Source organism: Protopterus annectens, chromosome 3.part0, assembly GCF_019279795.1.
Source record: "Protopterus annectens isolate FY-2018-M chromosome 3.part0, PAN1.0, whole genome shotgun sequence".
Classification (NCBI taxonomy): Eukaryota; Metazoa; Chordata; order Ceratodontiformes; family Protopteridae; genus Protopterus; species Protopterus annectens.
This window is the reverse complement of record NC_056731.1, coordinates 873,209,082-873,232,106: the sequence shown is the minus strand read 5'-3', so window position 1 is coordinate 873,232,106 and position 23,025 is coordinate 873,209,082.

Here is a 23,025-nt window from a genome sequence, read left to right as displayed (position 1 = left end):
ACTGTTAACTTTTTAATGAATTAGCGTCACTTGACAATTTGTCAGGACTGTGGGCAGGCAATAGCATATTTTTTCCCTTACCTGTTTAAGTAGGATATATAAGATATAGTATTTTTGAGAAGTATACAAGATGGTAAGGAATCTTGGGGGAGAGACATAGGAGAGTACTCTGCAGTGGCACATGCTAACTGAGGCTGCAGTACCATTTTCATAGCAACTAAACAATACCATAGGAAAAGCTACTTTCATAAATATATGTGTGTGTGTGTGTGTGTGTGTGTGTGTGTGTGTGTGTGTGTGTGTGTGTGTGTGTGTGTGTATGTATATATATATATATATATATATATATATATATATATATATATATATATATATATACATACATACACACACTATTTTGTGTGTAATTTGTTGAATTCTGTGCATATCTCACGTATGTCAGTGCATGTCCTTCTGCCACTGTGTATGTGACTGCATGTTTGTGGCTGTGTATGAAGACGTACATGCACATGTATGTGTGTGTGTATGCATGTCAGCATGCATGCAGGGTGTAGATGTGCAACATGTATCACACATGGCCTGGCACCGCCCTGCACCGGGGAAAGAGTCTGTAGCCATCTTATCCTGTTGCATACATTTTTGAACTATAATACCATAGGTCCTAAACAAAATAATTATTTGCAGGATATGCAATACATGTGTGTGTGTGTGTGTGTGTGTGTGTGTGTGTGTGTGTGTGTGTGTGTGTGTGTGTGTAAGAGATGGGTAGCATACCCATGAACTGGACAGGCTTTTTCAGAATGTCCAGATTTGGGTCCCATATTTTTGTTTGTGCTTCAACAAATGATTGAAGTTGCTATATAATGACAGATATTTGATGTTTACACTTCATATCCTTTAGAAAAACACATACTAACCAAATCCTGTTATTATAGGGATTTTCTAAGTTCCTGATAGAAATATTTATAATCTGTTCCTAATTATTTTACACTTATTCCAGATTTCGTGCATTAAAAGGTTGAGGGGTGTGTGTGTGTGTGTGTGTGTGTGTGTGTGTGTGTGTGTGTGTGTGTGTGTGTGTGTGTGTGTGTGTGTGTGTGTGTGTGTGTGTGTGTGTGTGTGTGTGTGTGTGTGTGTGTGTGTGTGTGTGTGTGTGTGTGTGTGTGTGTGTGTGTGTGTGTAGTTAAGGTTAGCAGGTAGTTAGCAATTTCCTTAAGCTCAAGCCTGTACCTTAGCTGCAGGAAATAAGAGCCTGAATCCTCTGCCTAAAATATGCAACTGTTTTGCTTTGCAAATGGTATCACTGTTGTCTGTTTAGCATCTTAAAGCAGTGTTAGTAGCACATCAGGGAAAATATGTTTGTTTTGATGCAGAAGGCTGTGTGTTCTATTACTGCAGCATGAAGTGGGATTGCTGATACGGTGCTGTATTTTAGCTGCTACCTTGTCTAGTGAACACATGTTGACTAGGGTACTTGATGCTTACTATGGTAGCCAGCAGCAGATGGGGATGTAGACATGTAGAACACAATGCAGGAGGTTAAACATTTTCATTCTTTGGATGGCCAATTATGACAAGTTTTTCTGGTTGTGTATTCTCTCCCATAATACAACTGCCCCCATGAGTTCTCAAGGACAGAGTTCACGACGAGGATTTCAGTTTGAGCCGACATATCATCCTGGAGAGCCAAAGAAGAAGCATCGTAGGAGTGCCAACAGTGATATGGAGCAGGAGTCAGTGGAACCTGATGTGTCTAATCTGTCGAACATGACATGGTGCTTGTGTGGCCAGTGCACATTAATGAATACATCACTTGAATGCCAATGTTGTGTGGTTTCACAGTGTGCTATCTAGAAATGGAGAGAAATAAACTCAGAATCAACAAATCCATGCATTACTATGCATCCGCAGTTCAAATCGGCATGCTTATTACCACACATACTGCAAATGATATTCAGGCATCATTATATGCTTAGAGGAAGATTCAGATGAGAACAGTGGAGCAACAGGCGTGACTGTGATTCTGTGACTCCACTGTTGAGTGGGTGGTCAACATAATGGCCTACCTTTGTTAGTGTAAGATTCCTGTGAAAATATAGGTGGCAGCAGATAATGATGGAAGGAATAGTACCATACTGGCATGCCAGTAAGTCAGAGCATGTAGATGTGCAAGGGTTGTATGCTAGCAGTGATGTCCAATGTTAAGGGCAATGTGGCATGGCAGCTGTGGTCTATCAAACACTATAGACAGTGCTCAGGAGGTGTTGACTAAGAATGGACAGGTGTAGCAAGGTGTTCCACTGGTAGGCCTGTATTGACATTAATTTTTGTTGTTTCAGGTTGTACCGTCTGTTGGCATACAGAGCCTATGTTCTGTGGGTGTACAACAATTGCTAGCTCGGCTTTGGCAACAGAGTCATCCCATCGCTTGTGTGGTGCCACATGTACGAACAAACTTTCCATCAGAAGAAGGGTTAGACTGGGTTTCTTCCTTTTGAGGGACTGTGGGTTTTTAATGAGGACTGAACTTTCATTCGGCAAATGTAAAGTTGCACAACAACACTGAGTGGCTTCAAAGTGAATAAGAGAACACATCACATTGTACTGCTTCTATGCCATTCGTTATTTTGATTTGCGATGAGTATTAATAAATTGCTTGAATCATTATCTGTCTCAGATTTGTTTGTGTGTACATGTTTAATTTCAACACTCTATGCATGAATAGCCTGTTTCCAAAGGTCAAACGTGTATACTTTAAACAGTTTAGTATTTTTACAGCTACCACCATGTGATGAAGACTCAAATGACAGTTTCATGACTGCAGCCAATATTTGGACACCATTCAGCCTGACAGGGTATGAAATACACATGTATGTACAGGTAAAGGCTTACTTCTTGTTGTAAGGAAAATTAGTGTTACACAGGTACTGCTATTACACGGGCAAGTTATGCAGTCAGTGTGTAATGCTGTGAGGAAGGAGTATATTGTTCATTGTGTGCTTAACTGCCCAGGCTTTCATTCGCGATTGAGAAAGGTGTGATAAGGTGAGACTGACCATCAGGAAGCACACAAGTGTCTGCAAGTGTCCAAAGGGGGGTAGAATTACCATCGGAATATATGCTAGTGGAGATTAGCTACAGCTGATGTTGATGTCCTGGCAAACTTGTATAAGTAATGCTAAGTATTGGGTGACGTAGCTTATTTATCAGTGTACCTCTGCTGTGCTTGGTTACAAACATGTGGTGAATATGAGTTGATCCTGTACTATTTGTTGTTTCTTTAGGTGAGTGTCGCCATGACAATATGTTCTGCCTATGCCTGCCATGTTTGCCGAGGCAATCTGCCACCCAGTGTATCATTCCATCGCTTTCCACATGACATTAAACTGTGTACACAATGGGTGATTAACTGTGGGACAGATGTGGGTAACATAGGCCGGTTTGTGAAAGAAGTTATCAGTGGTTCAAAGCCATGTCATTTCCTGTGCTAGAAACATTTTGTGGAGAACCAATTTGAGCTGGACTTCAATTGTCAGCTACTTCCAGATCACATGAAGCCAAGGCGTCCAGCACATCGACTAATTGCAGATGCTGTACCTACACTTTTTATTTTTTCAACCACAAATCCTAGAAAATCTTCAGAACAGCAGCTGCAGCGCAAATGGCATCAAGCTGTAAAAATAGTGGCCTATATACCTTTGTTTGGGATAGTTGCATTTGCTTAGCATGGCATGTCGAGTATATGTTCTAACACTTCTGGAGCATCGCTCATTTATGCCTTTACTATCCCCTGCAGCTTCTTGAGGAATCTCTCAGTACAACTCAGCCTACTTTGCCAGAAGTTGTGAATGAACAACTGTATGGACAACGCAAGGTAAATTTAATTTCATTTTCTGCTCTTTCACTTTCTGCTCTATACATATCCAGCTGTGATAACATCCATGGTCAGTGTTATAATGTAACGGTTGCCTGTTTTGCTTGTCACAGACAAATAGCCAAGTCCAGAGGCTGAATGAAATTGAGAGGAAGCAGAGCCAGCTGTGGTTGAAGATCACCTGTAAGAGCGGCCTGTGATGGCAGAACCTGTAGAGGTAAGTAGGGATGAAGACCTGTGCTATATGAACTGGTAACAAAGCATTTGTGTACTGTTCAGATTATGGCCGTCACAGTAGGCAGGACCATTTTGTTTGGAGATAAAGATGAGTAGTGCTGCAGTACACATGGAGTGTGTATTGTGTGGAGACCAGTGAAGAATGTGCATTTGCTGTAGTGTCCTTCAAGGCAGAGGATAATACTGGGTGTAGTGTGAACTACGGCAACTGTTTTGGGGATTGATTATCACTGAAGGACTTTGGAGTACTGCAGCAGTGTTAACAGTAGTGGTACACAGTCTTATGTCATTTCCATACGGTGTTCTATTGGAATGACAAATTGGGCTGCCCTAATGAGTACACTACCTGTGGATAGTTGGAGAGTTACATGCAGTAATGATAACAAGTAATGCAATGCTAATGGGCATATTAATGCTTCAGGCAATGACACTGAGAGTGACATTGTGAAGCATGCAACTGTTAATTGAGGAGCATCCTTGGAACACAATACTAGTGAATGTGTTGATGTCCAGAATAGGTTTGTTCTAGTACATGTGCTTATTTTATATAGCTTATGAGAGCCTGCAATGCAATGTGCATTTCATATGTGATTTTCATCTCTTTGCAGGTACAAGTATATGAAGAGGTAGTGAAAGCCATCAAAATGATTGCAGTGGAAAGGAAGATGGTAGCATGCCAAACAAAGTTCCGGTGAAATAAAGGCTGCAGTGTAGGAGTTCAAGCGAAGTAACTGGAACCGAATACAAGACCATGGAAGATGCGGGATGCAGCTGTACAGTTTCCAGAGGTTGGAGTATCACTGTTGATGGACCACACATACAGCCAAAAATTAAAAGTTGTTCAGACTGAAATGACAGAGTATGGATCACCACAAGATCACAGTTCCAAGGATGAGATCACCTGTAGCACGAGTCTCAACCCATGTCTTCAACAAGAGGATGATACTTGCAGTGAAGCAGCCACATGCAGCTCAAGTGCTTACATGTCTCTTCAGATGCAGGCTTGCAGCACTCCAGTCAAGCTCACATGAGAAATACATAACAGCAGCATGCAGAGTGACTCCTCAGATTCTCTGTGGACAAAAGATACGGAAAAAGATCCAAATTGGAGCAACCCTTCTGACAGCATGACGACCAGTGAGATGGAAGACACAGTGGTGGAAGAGGACAATAATGAAAAGATGATAAGCAAACCAAAATTCATTTGGTTCAGTTCGGTTCATAGATTAGTACTAAGCTAACTGCCCTTGAGAACCATTTTAAGCTTAGCTGATTATCCCTTGTGAGACTCAAACCCTGTACATTGTGTTTGTATGGCAAACACCTTAACCATTAGGCCACCCTCCCACCATAAATAAACAGCCTCTGCAAGGCTCGAACCCAGGACCCTGCACACCATATACAAAGTGATTTACCACTAAACCATGGCAGACATTGGTTTTGAGTCTTGCCTTGATTCACTGCTGTTAAAGCTGACCTGCCTGGAATGCCGAAGTCCTGCTGTGGAAGTGGAAAAGAAAACTAAGTTGGGGTCATATGTATCTGTGAAGGTATCCTGCATTAGTGGACATGACGTTCTTCAGTGGCAAAGTCAACCGGTAATAGGCTGAATGCCTGCTGGCAACTTACTACTTGCATCGCCTCTTTTGTTTAGTGGAAGTACATATGCCCATATTCCATGTTTCTGTGCGTATTTTACCCTGGAGTTTATTAGTGAGACGACCTTCTATGCCATTCAAAGACAGTAATTGTTCCCAGTACTGCAGCACAGCTGAAGAGAGCATCAGAATCACCTACTGGCAGATACAGAAGGAAAAGAAATAAGGTTAGGTGGTGATGGGTGGTGTGATAGTCCAGGATATTCAGCCAAATACTGCGGCTGTAGCATGATGGACCTGGATTCTGGACTCATCATTGATTTTGCACTTGAGCATCTTCGGTGGCACTGGAGAAAAAAGTTTTCAAGAAGTGCCTGTCAAACTTGCTGTCAAGAAATGTTAAGGTAAATCTTGTGGCAACAGACCAACATCCAGGGATAAGATTTTTGATGTGCAAGGAATTCCCATCAGTGGATCACCAGTTCAATGTGTGGCATATGGCCAAAAGCTTGACCAAGAAAATTGCAGAAGCTGGCAAAAGGCGAGGAACAAAAGAATTGCTGCAGTAGTGCCACAGTATTTCCAATCACCTGTGGTGGTGTGCTGAAATGTGTGAAGGCAATGAAGTTGTACTACAGGAGAAGTGGTAGTCATTGCTCTACCATGTAACAGACCGACACAGCTGGAGTGGTACAAAGAAGGTTCATGTTGCAGTCATGAGATGGCAGTTGTCGATGGAGATGAGAAGAAGTGGCTGGATGAAGATGATGTATGCTACAGTGCATTGAAGAGGATTGTTTCAAATCAAGTTTTTATTAAACATTTAAAGCAAGTTACCAAGTTCTGACACACCGGCAACCTAGAGGTGTTCCATGCATTACTATGCAAGTACTGCCCAAAGTTTGAGCATTTCAGTTTTGCAGGAATGAAGACACAAATCATTTTGGCCATCCTGGATCACAACGAAAACCTCCATCGTAAACAAGCAGTGGTCCGATTCCCTAACCGAAACACGGCACCGAAGGGAGAGCTTAGATACAACGTGGTGTATTCGAAAGCAAAGCAAGAATGGGTAGCAAAACCAATTTCTGAGAAATGAAAGTTTGACTACATCGATGACCTGATGGTGGAGGTCATAAAAACCAAAAGAGGCATATTGGAAACTCAACCCATGTCAGTCCCCACAATTCTGAAGAATATTGCTCGGTGTGAATGTCCAGAGAAGACATGCATGATTGAAAGACATATTTCTAGATTCAGGAGAAGTAAGGAAAATCCTGGGTAATACAGTGAAAGTGTAACCACAACCTGGGTAAGTACAATTCCAGTCATAATTTTTGATACCCTACATCTGTTTTACTCATTTGAGTTTGTTCGTATCATATTTACCTGGATTTTGAGTGCATATTCTTGATGGTTAAATGTGTCTGAGTTGTGTGTCGCCATTAAGCAGTAAGAGTAGGGTTTGTTACCAGTGTAGTGTAATGAATTACTATGATCCAATGTAATGTCCATAATGGCCTTACAATCATAGCCAATTGTCCCTGTCCAGGTGATATTGGCGGATTACCCCAAGGTGAAATTACCATTACCCATTCAGTTTTACACATTGCGGGCAAAGTTGTACAATGAGGTGCTCAGACATTATTCTGAATTCTGGTGCCCAGGTTGTGTACTCTCTATGGGACACCAAAGGTTATAGCATTGTCACATACCAATGGAAGGTCTTTACAGCGTGAAGACAAGGTGCCTTCAGATGTAGAGGCAAGGCAGAGTTCACTTATGACTTGTGAGTATGAAACAGAAGTGACAGTGATTTGATCAGATACATATAGGACAGATGAAGGCCTTTATTCACAGAGGTTTTCTTCTGCCAACTTGGGCATCCACAGGACCCCACTATTTGGCTTTTACTTTCCGAAAAATAGCACCAAGCAGAAGAGGTCCCAGGCATGCTCCCTGTGGAACAGCTCTGGTTATTGGTCTGCTGGTAAAGGTGGATTGCTGTAGTTGTCCTGTGGGTTGTCTAGCAGTGAGACAGTTTCCGACCTACCACACTACTGCAGGCTTACCTGGATGGGTGAGTTTGTCAATGATGCCATGGTGGTGTCTAATGTCAAAAGGTCTGCAAAAATGCATGTAGAATGTACACAGTGCGGTCTAAGATTTGCTCCATGGGCTTGCAAATAAGGCTAATCAAAGAAATGGATATAGTCCGTGGAATGAGTGGATTCAAGCAACTTTGGTCAAGGGGATAACAAAGACCATCTTCCAGTCAGCTGCGATGAAGCCAGTACTTTCACTATCACTACCTAAAGTCGGTACTAATTCTGTTTGGAGCCAATATATGACTCAGCCAGGTGTGTTGTCCAGTCACAACGTTGTTATGTATTTGTGCTTAGAGAGGGAATTTTGGATCTGCTCTGTAGAGGTACAGATTGGAGGATAGATATGGATGTCATGTGATACATGTCATGGCAACAGGAGATTGAAATTCTCATGTGACCAATCAGCTCACGGGGTTAACTATAGCCACTGTCCTCAGTGTATGTGGTAGCAATTGTGGTTACTTGAGCGCAATAGTGTGCCTTTCATTACTGGTAAAGGTTGAAAGTAAAGAATAACTTCTTGTTGTCCATACTTGAGGAATCAAAATCTAGTTGGGAGTCTTTGTTTTATAGGACTTCACAATGTATGTGCATGGAACACCCTTACTGTGCTGCATATAGACTCCAGTGTAGTTCTACCCCAACTCTTTTTTTTTTTTTTTTTTTTTTTTTTTTTTTGTGGTGTGTGTCCTTCTCCCTCTTCAAAAAGTACTTTTGAAATGGTGTAGTTAATGCTCTCAGCCGATTTCGCCATCCGTTGTCTTGCAGATTTGTAGGCGACCTAGGACTATTGCATCTGTTTACTGTCCTGTTAATTGTAACCTGCTTATGTATTATGCTGTATTGTGATATGTCAGTTAACATTGTTCAGTAGTTGTACATTAATATTCAACAGGGACAATTGTTCCAGATAGTTGTAATTGGTATAAATGAGTAATCAGTGAAATGCATAATTGTATTAATCCTATGTTATGAACGGGGTGGCCATTGTTAAAAGCAGCGACATGGAAAGGCTTATTTTTTTTTGTTGGAACATGAATAATAACTGTATGTTTGTCTTTCTTTACACAGTGCCCTTGGCAAGTGACAGTCACCAAAGAATTACATGGGTTTTGCCATAAGAGAGAGAGAGAGAGAGTGAGTCGCGCTTGTCATGTATTACAAGTGGTGAAAGAGCAGACAAACAATTAGTGAAATATATGTTACTATGTCCCTATACAAGCTACTTTTTCAGCATTTGTCAATAGTTATATTGGTAATATACACCTGTAGGTTGTCTTGTACTGAGGGCATCAGCTTTTGAAGAAACTAAGTGGTGACTGCTGCTGTAAAGAAGTATATGTCCAGAAACTTAACGCTGTTAGGTGTAAGGGTGATTACATATGACAAATGTCCATTTCAGTTTAGTCATGTGTAATGCACTTGTGTCAGGGGTTACCGTAATCATATGCACTTTGTCAAGGTTTGAAATACCTCATCATGCAAGTAGGCCACATGTAAAGCTTAATTTAAATCTTTTTCTGTGTGTGTAATTTGTGTGAAGGGAGTCCAGCGTGCACATTGGCATCCTTCTGTTAGATGCTGTGCATGGGATGTGTTTACTGACAAGCAATGTTTATTGTGCATAAATAGTTTTACTGTTGAATGTTCATACACTTTGATCATAATTATGTACAGCAGTGTCTGACTGGGGGAAGGGATGGTTGGTGGGTAGCTTGTCTGAAAAGGATTATAACTGAGTAGTGTGGAAAAGAATGCTAGCAGCCTTATCACAAGTAATGGCACATTAACAGGGGTGGATCATGGCAGCCTTGATAAAAGGTGTGTGGAGACTGTGGATGCTGGCCAGTTCACAACCCTGGTAATGAAAGGGTTGTTAAACTGCCATGAGCAACCAGAAATTTCTGAAGATGCACCAGTTCTGTATATAACCACCTGTATAGTACTGTGTCTAGGATCACACTGTCAAGTGTTTTTCACCACTGCACCTGCTTGCAAATAGTGCTTAGCAGAGCTCTTTGATCATAGACAATGACATTCATATACAATGGGGTAAGTATATAGTCATTAAAGTCAGGTGATCAAAGTCAAGGAAATGTCATGGCTAAGAGCATGTTGTCCCATAGAGAATCTGAATGTGTAGTAAATTGGTAGTGCTCTGTGTCATCATTCCAGCCTGGGCTTGAGTGAATGATGCAGCAATGTAGTGGCGTTTGTTAGTTATTTTTTATTTTTTTGCAGCTGCAGTTTTAAGGACTGGTCTTTGAGGATAGAATTGGGGTGTACATACTGCATAAATGGCAACAGGATGCATGTTTGTGGAAGCCTGCATAGCTGCAAGAGTGTTATGACAGTGGTGAGATGAGTGGATCTGGCTGCAGCTGCAATTAGTGTTGTGGTGTGAGTGGACCTCTGTGATACTGGCCACCATGAAGTGGTACAGAGGCTTGTCACAACAGTGCAAGAATTTCTGTATTTGCAAATTGTAACCAAAAGCCAGTGTGTGCATATGTCATGTAAGTACCGTCTTTGGACTGTTGGTATATACAGTGGATATAAAAAGTTTACACACCCCTGTTAAATGGCAGGTTTTTGTGATATTAAAAAAAACTCATAATACATCATTTCAAAAGTTTTCCCACCTTTAATGTGACCTATAACCTGTATACTTGAATTGAAAAACAAACAGATCTGTTATGGGAAATAACATAAAAAATAAAAAGGTGCACTACGCTGGTTGCATAACTGTGCAGCACCTTAAACTAATACTTTGTTGATGCACCTTTTCATTTAGTTACAACATTTAGTCTTCTTGGGTAGGAGTCTATGAGCATGGCACATCTTGACTTGGCAATATTGGCCCACTATTCCTTGCAAAAGCTCTTCAAATCTGCCAGATTGCAACGGCATCTCTTGTGCACAGCCCTCTTTAGGTCACCCCACATATTTTCTATTGGATTTTGGTCTGGGGTATGGCTGGGCCACTCCCAAACCTGTAATTTTCTTCTGGTGAAGCCATTCTTTTGTTTATTTGGATGAATGCATGGGGTCATTGTCATGTTAAAAGGTGAAATTCCTCTTCATCATCAGCTTTCTAGCAGATTCCTGAAACTTTTGGGCCAAAAGTGACTGGTATTTGGAACTGTTCATAATTCCCTCCACCTTGAGTAAAGCCCCACTTCCAGCTGAAGAAAAGCTACCCCAAAGCATGATACTGCCACCACCATTCTTCACCATGGGGATAGTATTCTTTTGGTGATGCAAAGTGTTTTTAAGCCAAACGTACCTTTTGGAATTGTGGCCAAAAAGTTCAGCCTTGGTATCATCAGAGCATAATACAATTTCCCACATGCATTTGGTTAACTTGATGTATTGTTTTGCAAATTTTAGCTGGGCCTGGATGTTTTTCTGTGTATGAAAAGGCTTCAGTCTTGCAGCCCTACCCCATAGTCCAGACATATGGAGAATATGGGAGATTGTTGTGACATGTAGTACACAACCAGTACTTGCCAGAAATTCCTGCAGCTCCTTCAGTGTTGCTGTAGGTCTCTTGGCAGCCTCCCTAACCAGTGTTTGTCTTGTCTTTTCAGCAATTTTGGAGGAACATCCAGGTCTTTGCAACATCACTGTTATCCCATGTTTTTTCCACTTTTTGATGACTGTCTGCTCTGTGTTCCATGGTTCATCCAATGCTGTGGAAATGTTTTTGAAACCTTCTCCTGACTGTTACCTTTCTACAATGAGATCCCTTTGATGCATTGTAAGTTATCTGCAAACCATGGCTTTTGCTGTAGCAGGCAACTGAGGAAAATCCTACTAGGACAGCTGAAATTTATTTGTGGTTAATCACAGTCTCTTTAATTGCTGGCAGATGTGTACCCAAGAATATGGAATGCTGTAATTAAATCCAAAGGTGTTTCAACAAAGTATTAGTTTAATGGTGTGCACACTTATGTAACCAGCGTATTGTATGTTTTATTGTGCGTAATGCTGTAATTAAATTGGTGGGGGTTTGAAACTGTTTATATCCACTGTATAAAAGGTGTATAATTGGTGGTTAAGCACTGGCTAATCTTTGTAAGGAATGCGATAATCTTCTGCTGTATTGCAAGGTATTGGACAATAATCAGCAGCTTTTGATCTTACATGTTGATCCATGTGATGTGGATAATGCCAGCTGCATAATGTATGAACATGACAAATGAGTCGTGGCTGATGTATTTTGCAAGGTCAGAAGACATTGGGAATGCTGTTCCTCCAATACTGGTATAAAGTCACCTTGGTAAGATCGAGTAATACACGGCCTGATTTTGATTAAAGTAAGATAAGTTTTTCGTAGAATAGCCTATTGTCAGGACAGATGGTTCACCTAGATAAACTGTTTGATAATGCCTGATAGATGAAATGGACATTGCACAAGATAATTCAGATATGCCTTGTGCAACACTGTAAACATATCTTTTTTTGCAGTGGTATACTATCTCAGCCGAATATTTCTAGCTGTAGAATTGCTAGCAGTCTTGATTCAGTACAAAACCTTTGGAAGAATACTCCAGTTCTACAGATAGATTGGTGATGATAGCGTACTTAGGTTTATAGGCTCATAGGTGTTTACTAGGCTAATGACCCAAGTGCCTTTTTAAGGCTAGCCATGAATCCCAACTCTTTGACAAGTTTTGATGTCCTTGATAAGTTAAGCATGGCCCTGGGAGAGGAACCATTTACAGGTTACCCATCTGCATCAGAGCCATAGGTGCCAAACCAGGGATGATCTTCCAGTTTCCCATCCAATTCTCAAAGTTGCACTAGAATTGGACAATGTAATATGTATTGATGTGTTGTGCACAGTCTTATAGATGGTGGGACAAATGCATATGCTCAGATGACAGTCAGTGCACTAATGATGTAAAGGGACAGTGGCTTTGTGGTATCAGTTAACCAAATGGTAGTATGATAAGACTAGAGCAATCATTATTAAAGCCATTACTGTAGGGGCGGAACAGTGGTTGGAGTTACAGGTGAAGAGAAAACTTTACTGAAAGTCATCGATAAGGAACAGTATGGAGTAATCTTGCATGACTGTCTGAAGCATCCAATGACTTCTGTTTTGTGGAGCACATTAAACAAACAGGATTAGATTTCATATTTCTGTGGTTGTCTGGACTAGACTGGTGTGATGTACTGTTGCAGTTACATTAGCAGATGGTCTGAGTGGGTACATGACCAGATGATCACTGCTAGGTTATGTGTGTAGGTGGAATGAAGTACTACTTGGACTGAGATTGATTGTCGACAAGGGCAATTTAGTTGGTGAAAGGCAGATAAATATAGCAATTCAATGCCTACAAAATCTTGTAGTAAAGACATGACAGTCAATGGAAGGCAGGACTCAAGTGACTATAGTACAAAGTTAGACGATTGAGATGGCACTTTTTGCAGCTTTTCCTCACAGGACGCCACTGAAGACAGTCTCCTTGGGTCCAGTCAGACTAACCCGGTAAACAAATGGAAAATAAATAACTAAATTAAATATTGCAGCCTGCAACAACTAGAAAAGCTTACAAAGAAATAGACAGCAAACCTCTACAGATAGCCAGTGAAGTAAAGCAAACTAAACAGCCATAGATTCATGGAATTTTTTATTACACGGGACAAAGTAGTTATTAATTACAGCTCATTGCAGGTATTGAATGTTCTTCTTTCTTGATGTACTTCCAAATCATACGGCAACATCGAAATTTTGTATGCATACTTTTACATTCTCCAAGGTAAATGCTGCTGAAGTGGTGTGTTGCTCGCATAGTGCTCTGTGTTTGGGTTGCACTAGATACTCCTAGTCTGCCCTGCGGGACAAGAAAGATTAAAACGTTAGCGTGTTACCAAAGGCGGCATTGCAACATATTTGTAGTGACAAAACAAGTGAGAGTAGCTGTAAGCAAGCAGCATGTGAAACCTGAAAAACTACCTAGAAGCAGTGATTGTAGTTTCCACACCTGAAGTCTGATGAAAACGAATTGACATTTTCACAGGGTTGTTGGATAAACAGGACTAGCTGCATATTGATGGAGAAAGGTGTATGGGCATGTAGGGTTGTTACCACACTTTAAAACTGCTTTGTAATAGTGGGCAGTTTTGAAGACATCATCAAACACACCAGTGTATTACAGACGTAGCACCAATTGCACTGGAGGCTGACAACTGGATTAATACCTTTTGTCCATGCACGTCACTATTTTAGAAGTCAGCCCTTGCAGTGACAGCTATAATCTGATTCAGGTAAATTAGCCATGAGGTCCTTGCTTAAAAAAACCTTCTTTGTGAAAAGTGACATTGATGCATTCACCAATGGCCACACTGGTTTCTGGACACAACAAAAGAGAAGGGAAAATATAGTGATGTGGTTGGTATGTACAAAGATAAATGCAAGGACAGTGCAAAAGTATTTGACAAAAATAAGTGGAATAAAAATGCATGTAGGCAGACATTGCATACCAACATAGTTTGGACATGTCAATCTCAATTTTTAAGAAGGTGAACTAATAAAGTCAGTGATTCGTTAAACCTTAAATTACTACTTGAGAAGCTGCATGTGAATGCAGTCCAGTAAGGCCTTGGCTATAGCTTGGCTACAGTGCATCAAAAAGAAATGTCCCCTCTGTCAAACATAATGCTAGAAGAAGGGAAAATTAGATGAGTCAAGCCCCTAACTGAAAGGTGCTAATCACAGGAATTAAAAGCTCAAATTACCCTCAGGACTTTGACAGTTAGGGAAGCCAAGTGTTACGGGGGAGGGGAGAAGTAGATGGACTGGAATTCAGTCTCTCACTAATTAGTGCCATTTAAGCATAATTGAAAAAGCAGCAGTAATAAGCACTGTGAAAGTCTGTTCTGTGACATTTGCACTGTTTCTGTTTTAAGTAGCCATTCAGCAGCAGGGAATGTTACTTACAAAGTACTGAGTCAAAGAAAGCAGGGCATGGATGTAACATCTATGGAATGACAGGAGCTTTAGGCAAAAGGAGGCCTGCATGCTGTAACATTTTAGAGCCAAACACTGCATTCTGGGATACTGAATGGCAAATTGATTTATCAAAACCATGTCAAGATGCCAGACCCCATGTGGTCAGACTCTGGAATTATGTACAACAATATTTAAAATGCTGTAAATAGTCCCAGAGTGCTGTTAAAATGTAGGAAACATCAAGCCATTATAAATTAAATGTTTTTTTGAGTCTGTGGGTGTGGTACTCCTTTAAAACATCTTTGTTTAAAGTTATCTAGGTGACAGGGTTTTGTAATGATGCATGCAAAAACATGCCCCTTCACTTCACAACCACTAACCATTATAAAAGCTAGTTCCATTTCCCCCTACGGATAATTTTATGCAATGAATGTACTGCCCTTCCATACTCCCAATTTACTGCAATACCCTGCCCTGCATACATTTCTCATTAATGCCTCCTGGTAGTCTGTTAATGAGGTGTTACATTCCTAAATGCTAGCAAGCTAAAACAATGAGTAAAAAGGTCACACAGAAAAAACAATCGGTTAAATATCAAAAAGAACAATCTAGCAAAATTAGACTTTCCACCATGTGATTCCTTAAACCTCTTGTATAAGAGGCGACATGGGATATAAGTATGCAAATTACCCTTTTAGGACATCAGGTGTTTCACCTAAATAGCAATTCTGAATGTCCATGACTTTTTCTTTTAAGTCTATTTATGGACAAATTCAGGCCAATAAAGCCAAACCCCAATAGTTGTAGACATGCATGTTTCGGCCATCTTATGGCATTATCAGCACGCCATAAGTAGAAAATTTGGCTAACATTTGGAAAGACAGGGTTGTCATACCCATCTGATATCCATAAACCTTAGGGTGACTGAAAAATATCCCAACTACCAAACTAAAACAATGAGCAAAAAGGTCACATAGAAAAAACAATCAGTTAAAAAACAAAAGGAAAAAACTAGTAAAACTAGACTTTTCACTGTGTGATTTCTTAAACCTCTTGTATTAGAGGTGACGTGTTAGTTGAGATATTTTGCAGTCACCCTAAGGTTTAGAATATTAATATCCTGAAATGTGGATAGCATCTTTTTCATGTGTAATATTCTTTTTTTGTAAATTGTCTTCTGTATAAACTGGATATTGTAGTACCATCCAGAGTTTTTTCTTTCTTTCTTTTTTTTTGACATAAACATCTAAAAATCTTTCTGTAAAATTACTATATATATGATTATATTGTATGCCAATCCAATAACCCTTTGGATAACTTAAGAATGATTGCCCAGAAAGCACATCATTCTTCTATACCAGCCATTAGTTATCTAAAAAGGTTTCTACATATCCATACTGTCATAGAAATAGTTTGCACAGGTGTCATAAATATGTAGCTTTCCCAACTGCCTTATGAATATGTTGGCATAAGTGTGAAACTAGTCCCAGTGTGTGACTCATTTTTACTAATTTAAGATGATAGCACATTTAAATAACCTCACTGAATTTTAAATATGAAGTAGGATGTGGAGATTATACACCCTGAATATTAAATCCCTGTAAAATAAATGAATAAATATACACTGTAATACTCCATCGTATAATTCACCTTTTTATGACATCATAAATCAACTAAAACTATATACTATGTATCTTGTAAACTTCACAGAATCAACCAAAACAAAAGAAATTGCTGCAAAAAACACACAACTCCACCAAAAGTAAGCAGCCGAGCAGGCAAAGGATAGCACAAACCGCCAACACACAATTAGGACTGTATTAATCCAAAATGAGCACGAAGGTAATTTCAAGCAGTATCAAAGAAGGTTTATTTAACGTACATCCACTCTGGTAACGTTTTCGTTGTTAGAACAACTTCTGATGAAGTTGTTCTAACAACGAAAACGTTACCAGAGTGGATGTACGTTAAATAAACCTTCTTTGATACTGCTTGAAATTACCTTCGTGCTCATTTTGGATTAATACAGTCCTAATTGTGTGTTGGCGGTTTGTGCTATCCTTTGCCTGCTCGGCTGCTTACTTTTGGTGGAGTTGAAACTTCACAGAATAATCACAACAATTACTTTTGTTTCGGTGTTGCTTCAGAGTTACATAAAAACATGCAGCACTTTAAGAAATTAAGGACACTGGGGAGAATTCATAGATGTTACTGTGAGTTCTCAGTAACCTTTTGGCATTTAGAGGCAACATTACCTCGGTGCTCTAGCCTGAAGACATGTAACACTGTGTCAGGCTGTCTCTAAGGGCATTCTTTTATATATTTATTTATTTATTTATTGATTGATTTATTGACATTTGATTACTGGGAAAGTCTGACTGGGTAAGAGCCCATTTTCAGTGTAGGCCAGAAGAGAAAAGCTCCAAAGTATTGCAATACATTTTAAGAACAATAATCTTACAATTTTTAAAAATAATATAAAAAAAGAACTGCAGTTTAAATAATTATACAAAATTAGAAATCATATGAAAACAATTGTCAATAATAGATCCGAGTTATATGGCAGTGATTTAATATTTTGAGAAATCTTAGCCAGTTTATAGAGAAATTAAAGTTAAGTTAGTATGATACAAACAAGGATTGCAATATGAGGTGAGAGAAAAACAAGGTTGTGATGTATTTAGAGAGAAAGCCATGGGGGGAGAGAAAATGATAGAAGTAACAAAGTGAGTGACGAAGGGAGAGTAAAGAGGTGTAAGGTATGAAGAGGTATTTGTTCACCTTTAGGGATGTAGTTTATCCTGGTGTTGAGCAAGAACAGAGCCAGTTCTGGCTAGGAAGTGTATCAGAAAGATTTTGAAGGCTGGAAGGGAGGGCATTGGCGTGATGGATACAGTTGAGTAGTTCCAGGCCTTAGCAACATGGTATGAGTATAGACAATGCCCAGCAGATTTGATAGGTTTGTGAACAGGCAGGCATTTTTGGTTCATAACAACCAACTGGGAACATAGTGATGTTGAATGTTATTCAGTTTAGGACAAGCAGATGGTTTCTGGGTAATTTTATAGGTGTAAGAAGCTGTGTATATGTTAGTTGATGGGGTAGTTTTAATCAGTTTAGGCTTTTTAGTGCTATACAGTGGTGGGGTCTGAAAGGGGTATTTGCTGCAAATTTAGCAACCTTATTATAGCATTGTTCAAGTTTTGAATTTTATGATGTCTGAAGGTTAGCAAGGATGGGAGTGTTATAAAGTAGTGTAGAGAGGAGATACGTAATAGCAAGTGTAGTTTTAGTTGCGTTGGTGAGAAAGTTTTTGGTTCTATAAAGCATCCCTAATTTTTGATGAGTTTTTCTTATGTCATTTTGTATATACAGGTTTAATTTAAGATTATCATCCACTATCATCTATAATAATTTACTATGAGAAATGAATTCAATGGTTCTGTTTTTTTTTTTTGCATTTGAACCATAGAAAGGTAGGCTGAGAAAGACCTAATGAGGAAATTTAAAGTAGAGGTTTGCTGTGAAAAACTGTGTTGAAGGCTTTAGACAAGTCTAGAAAAAAGAAGACGAGCTTGCTGTTATTGCTAACTTTATTGATAGTATCTATATAGGTTAGAAATGCAGTGTTAACACTATGATACGGACAGAAGGCTGTTTGGGGGAAAGGTGTTTTTCCTGTAGGAGACAGATCAGCAATTGCTTTCAAATGCATATTCCCAGTACTTTGAAGAGGGGCAATAGGATTGCTATAGGTCTAAAGATGTCAGTATCTGCTGAAGTTTCTTCTTTGCGCAGAGGGTTAATGTGTGACTTTTTCCAGAGAGAGGGAAAGTGGGATTCCTGCAGTGACCTATTTATAAGGATTGAAACAGGATAAGAAATGCTATTGGCTGCTATTTTAAGGTACTCAGTTGGAAGGTCATTAGCTATATTAGTGCATGGTTTGAGTTTGTTTAAGAGTATAGGATGTGGGCACAGGTTTGAAGGTGAGAGTGCATGTGGTGCTACATGGCTGCTGGGCAGGGTTAGGATTAGATGTTGGGGAATCCTTGATTACAGATGCTATACTATCTATGAAATAAGAGTTGAATTGTATTGTGGTTTTGAGTGGTAAGTTATTGGGGGAGGGTTGAATTTTTGGCTGGGATGTAAGATTTCTTTAATGGCTGTCCAAAATCTTTTAGGGTTGTGTTTACTATTATTCTGAAATGTATTATAGTATAGTTTTTGCCTTCATTTATTTGCTTTTTAGTATGAATGCAAAGCATTCTAAAGTTTTCAAGATGCATTTTATATTTTTGCCATTCTTTCCACACATTTTCTTTATACTGCATTAGCATTCTACTCTTTTTGGATAGTCAAATTGCATTATCTGTTTGTAGTCTTTTCCTTCTAGGAGGTGTGAGGCTATTAAGGATATTCTGGAAAGTTGTACTAAATTCATTTACAGCATCATCTAGGGGAGGATTTTAAAACATTCCAGTTAATAGATGATATATTGCTTTATAAATATGCTATTTAAGTGAATATGTGAGATATTTGGTTGCATAGATTTAGAGATGATCACTAAGACTGTCAGACATTGTACCTGTGGTGGTATTTTTGTTAGGGTCTGATAATTGGATCTAATCTTTAGGAAATTTGCTGTCTTGCTATAATGTGTAGAGCTATCAATTAGTGGTCTGAAACCAAATAGGCTCATGCTAGATGTGAGTTAGAGATTATGGCCAACCAATTGACATTCACCTCCCCTAGTAATATTTTTTCTTGTGGAAGCGTTATGGATATCCAATGTAGGATATCTTCCAGTATAGCTGTATTGTCACCAGGAGAGATGTAAAAGACAGCAGTACATATTTGTTTATAACTGTTTAATGTCAGGAAATTAAAGCAATGCTGAATTGAATTATGGTATTGGTTTGTTGCAAGGGGAAATCTGTTAGTTGTTAGGAAATATTAAAGTAATAACAACATCTTTCTTCTTTATATGGTCATTGCAGGTGATATTAGAGCTGGGAGGTGTAATTTCACAGTCGTTTATGCTGGGTTTAAAACAAGTTTCAGTTACAGTGAGAATATCATGCTTATGTTAGATAATCCAGGCATGTAATTCAGCAATTTTATTTCTTATGCTTCTAATATTTAGGGCAACAAGAGATAGATTATTGTGGTTGAATGTTGACCATTATAAGGTTAGAGCAGTATGTGAAGGAGTATTGTCTTGATATTTATTGTGATAAGTAGGGCCAGGATTAGGTTGAATGCCTCCTTCTAGAAGGATTTTAGTCTTGGGGAATTACTGATACTTGCTTTTTGTTTAGTATTTTTCCACTTAATTTTCTTTTGGTTTGAGCTGAAATCAGTCTATATTTGGAGTAAAGGTGAAGGGTGTCATTAAACAGGTTTGCTGCTATGTATGGATAGTGTAGGAAGAAAATATGAATAGGTGGTTGGGACAGAATTTGAGAGATGTTGAAAGCCATTATAGAGTCATGGTAGGATGACAGATGACCCAGAAGAAGAAGAAGAAGAACAGAGGATAAGCTGAGTAGCAGAATCATTAAGTAAAGTGATCAGTATCTTATTGTTGGTGTGTTCTCTCTCACCCAGAACCACCTCTAGGATGGCATCTATGCACCAAGTGGTTCACAGAATTGCTAGGCCATGAAGATTATCATGGTCATTCCCTCATGTTGTGGTAGACAGGAAGAGGTAAGTTCTGGGGAGTTTAGTAGTAAGGCAGAATCAGAAGGTGTGTGAGTTAATGTCTGAGAGGAGCTGCACGTGTGAGTGAGTATGTACAGTATGTATGTGTTTCTGCACATGTAAGGGAGATAATGAGAGAGTGAAGTAGATGTGTGTTTGTGTATGTCTGTGTGAGTGTGTGTCTTTGTGTCTGTGTATATGCATGTATGTGCCTGCTGAGTGTCTGCGTTAGTGTTCAGAAGTGCATGTGTTTGATTCAGAAGCATAGTAATGAGCCAAGAAAGAGGTCTTTCTCATTGCAGCCATACCTAGGTTCACAGGTGTTTATTAGGCTAAGGAAGACTGGGGCCTTTTTAAGCATGGCCATGCATCCCACTGTATCTGAATCACATTTTCCCATCATCATGCTAATTGACCAATCCTGCATTTGGCAATTAGAGCAAGCAGTGAGTAATTCTTTTAATCCAATGGCCCACTTTTTCCTTTGTGAAATACATCTCAAATTCAGCACTTGGTCACTAACAGATACAGATGTGGTGATTCGTGCTTTGGTAACTTTTGTAGGTAACATTTTCTCATATCCTTTAAGTAAGAGTATAGCAGCAGGACCTTCCCCAACTACAACTGGAGTAGATCTCTGCTTCTTTTGTACATTACATAAGGCTTATAAAAATCTAGATACATTTTCTAGTATAACCTGAGGGTGACACTGACTAGTTGATTATTTGTTTTGGTTTCTGTCTAGAAAGAAACCTGTAGTTTCCATGGGAAGAACTCACTAGCTAAAATAACTCTAAATGGTTTACTTTTAATAAAGAAGCCATGTTAGTAATGGCCTGTCTTTGTGTAATTGACCTTTGAGGTGGTAATATGTAGATCTGAACATTCAGATTTTAAAGTAATTAGGTGTCCCTGGTTGTTCCTGATTTTAAGGACCTTTGTGAGTTATTCTCTCATCTGGAGGTTGAGAGATATGAGTAAGATACTGTACAAGATAGGCTCACAAAAGACCTCAAGTCATGGGCTATTAGATTAGTTATGACAGGAAAAAAACAATGCAAGTATGTTTCCTATGTTTTGCAAATTACCTTTCATAAGTATATTAATAAACATTTTCTCAATATTTAATGAAAACTGCCTTCAGAATTCTTTGCACATCTTGGCAGCAAATAACTACACCATATATGGATATGCTTAAGATTTTTAAGAAACGTGGTTGCATTTTTGTTCTGCTTACAGCATTTCTGATTGAAACTTGGACCACAGACATTTGTGAAACATTGATTTCATATATTAATATCACAAACGGTTTGGAGAAAGGGTTCTCTCCCAAGGCAGTTTTGATGCTATTTCCCTTAATCACTTATTTTAAATGTTTTAACCAATTCTGACGTAGTCAGCTGTTACCCTGTTGTTGTTTACCCTTTGTCATTGTGGATGATTTATCTAAAACAATTTGGTCAGCATGGTATGACAAAGTTGCCATCTAAAAATACATTGATGAACTGTACCTGTTTCTGACTAGTTAACCTGTGTCAAATCTGTTTTATACTAAACAAAGAACATGATATCATAAAGTACAGTTGATCATATTTTTCCTAATTTCTTCACAGAACCTGATTCAGACCCTAGTAGCCCTGAATGTTAAAAAGTTAGTGTTCTATAAAATATCTGAATGTATGACAACAAAAATATATACTTAGTATAAGCAAGACTACATGAGGCTAAAAAGATTTGTAAGTGAAAAGGAAAGTACAGGAGCTCTTCTTAAGGAGTCATTCTTATAGATTAAAAGTAAATGTAAATTAGGGTATCCAAAGATGTATTCTGAAAATGTTTTTTAGACATTCTTCATGTCTGTTATGTATCTACTCATTAAAAGCAATCTGATTCATATCTGATTAAAGTAAAATATACCCAAATAATTGGCAGGTAAATGTTTGAAATTCTTTACTTCGTACTTACATGTACAAATGCTTTAAAAAGCATCCTATAAAAATATTTTCTACTTCCTAAACATGTTTAATCCTGCAAGATGCTTTAAAATATGTTAATAAAATATATCTCTTTCAACACATGAAATGCAGTCAGACAAGTATATCATGACTTCTTCTGTACATGTACTCAGCATTTGCTAGACACCAGTCTATATGATACAGTCTCTTCCATACCTCTCAAATGTCCAGATTTTTGCCTCATATTTTTTGTCTATTTCTCATAAACGTTGTGGTTTTCTGGAAAAACACTGGGATGATCTGAGGATTAAAGTCACTAAATAATGACATAAATTTGAGTTTCAGATTCCAAATCCTTCAGAAAATGTGCATTAACACAAACCCTGTTACTGTAGCAACCTTCTGAGTTTATAAGAGAAATAATTAAAATCTGTCCTTATTTTTGGTCATTGTCCTCCCATTTTGTTAGGCTTAGTCCAGATTTCTTGCACTAAGAGTTTGAGAGGTATGTTAACTTCTTCTTATAGATATCTTTATAGATCTCTGTAACCTTATTAGACAGTGGCTGGAAAGCTTAGGTAAT